Source organism: Elephantulus edwardii, unplaced genomic scaffold (genome assembly GCF_000299155.1).
Source record: "Elephantulus edwardii isolate Elephantulus edwardi_28Jun2011 unplaced genomic scaffold, EleEdw1.0 scaffold00107, whole genome shotgun sequence".
NCBI classification, from domain to species: Eukaryota; Metazoa; Chordata; class Mammalia; order Macroscelidea; family Macroscelididae; genus Elephantulus; species Elephantulus edwardii.
The window spans coordinates 12395346-12397530 of record NW_006399857.1 but is presented as its reverse complement, the minus strand read 5'-3'; the positions used below and the strand labels follow the sequence as shown (position 1 = coordinate 12397530).

Sequence of the window (2185 nt, the reverse complement as noted above, 5' to 3'; positions counted from 1 at the left end):
GTCATTTTTCAGCTTTCTGATTGATGCATAGCAAGTACATGGGAAGACCATGGCCTGGATCAAACACACCTTACTCTTCAGACACACATCATTGCTCTTCAGTGCTTTGGAGAAATCCCTGATAGCAGACATTCCCAATGCAATTTGTCTTTTGATTTTCTGGCTGCTAGTGTCAAGAAGGTTGATTGTAGAGCCAAGCAAACTGAAGCAGTTATCAATCTCAATCACTTCCCAATCTATCAGGATGCTGCCAATTGGACCAGTGATTAAAATGGGTTTTGTTTTTTTGCGTGTGTGTGTTTAGCTTCAGTCTATATTGAAGGCTCCAGTCCTTGACCTTCTGCAGCAAGTGCTTCAGGTCCTCCTCAGTTTCAGCAGAGTTGTGTCATCTGCATAACACAGATTGTTGATGATTCTCCCTCCAGTCCTGATGCCACATTTCTTCTCTTGGAGTTCAACCACCCAGATGATCTCTTCTGCATAGAGATTGAAAAAGTATGCAGATAGGACACATGGCGGGCATACATCCTCCTCAGTTTTGAACCATGCAGTGTTTCCTTCATCTGTTCTGACGACTGTCTCCTGGTCCAAGTATAGGTTTCACATAAGCACAAATCAAGTGTTCTGGGATCGCCATTCTTCTCTGAATTAGCCATAGTTTGTTTTGATGCATAGAGTCAAATGAATTGGTATAGTCAATGAAACATAGATAAGACATTCCTCTGACACTCTCAGCTTTCACCAAAAATTTATCTAACATTACCTATAATATGCCCAGTGCCATAGCTTCTTCTATACACAGCCTTGATTTCTTCTGGAGCAAGGAGTGCTACATCACTCACACTCACTGGTGCTACCTTCTCCATGATGATGGCTGGCAGATTTGACACAACTTTAACCTCAGATGCAGGAGGTTTAGGTAGAAAATGAAAGTGTGAAAGGACATCCAATTTTAAGAAGAGATAATCCATCATCTTTTGAATTTCTAAGTGCTCTAGAGTTTCCTCTTCTGTTGTTTCATGCTGGTTGAGTTTGAAATATCCCTGTTCATAAATTTCAGCAAGGCTCAATTTACTCTTCTCATGGATGGTCTAGAGTTACACTTTTTTTATATTCATATGCATCCTCCCTTGGTTTTTCCTTAAGTACAACATCATCCCAAACCTTATCTTTTATCCTCTGCTGATGATATCTTCAAGTTTAATGGTGGTTTTCTCTGTAATCACAGATGCCATCCAGACAGCATGGTCAAAGTGTAGGTAGGGTCACCTCTAGGAGGCTGTTTTCTTGTCTCTTCTATGCTGTTACCTATCCTCGAAGCTGCCATGGTTTTTCCACCCAAGAGTTCTTTTTCTAAAGATGCAATTTTTACATTCATCTTTTCCTGTCTTTTTTCAAAAGACAATTTCATTTCATCATAATCTTTCATAAAGAAAATTTAAAATATTTGTATCTCCAATTATTCATCATCTGGCAAAGCAAAGGTCACTGTTTTCAAACCTCTTTCATATTGTTTGCTATCTTTACTTTTTCCAAGGTTACTATCTTCACCTATTTAAAAAATGTTTTCATCCTTTTTCTTCAGCAATTTCTCCTTCATTTAACCCAGCTCATCATAACCACTTGTTAAGTCTTCATCACTTTCAACTGGATCAACTAAATCTTTGTATTTCAAGTCTCTAAATTTCTCTAGAACTTTAACTTACATTTTTCACTTCCAAACAGTCCTTCCTCATCTTCACTGGAATCAATATCTTAAAAAAATAAGTATCTTCTTCCTCATCACCTTTTCCCCCTTCTTCATTTTCCATGCTCTCCACAAAGATATCTCCATTTTGAGAGTTTAAAGAATTTATATTCTACTATTGATTTTCTCTTGGTTCCCTAGGTACTTGGTTTTGTATCTTACTTTGTCGTTCCAATTTGTTGATATCAACGTCAGGCTCTGAGTCCTCATCAGTGAAACCTGGGCTATTCTGTGGATCAATTTTGTTTAGATGTTCTACACTTTCAAGTTTTTTAACATCATCACCATTTAGTTCCTTCAAGTCTTGTTCCACGTCCGCCTGCCTATCAGACTCCATCTTTGAGCCAAAGTCTTTTTTTTAAATTTAATTTAGTTTGTTTATTTTTCATTTCAATGAACATCTACAGAGATTTTGGAATTCCATTCATTCATTGTTGC

General features: G+C 37.6%; 1 pseudogene; it reads right to left on the bottom strand.

Annotated features, from left to right (window-relative positions):
• Nucleotides 1-763: 763 nt before the first annotated feature.
• LOC102865949 overlaps nucleotides 764-2185 on the bottom strand; it is a 23488-nt pseudogene continuing 22066 nt past the window's right edge.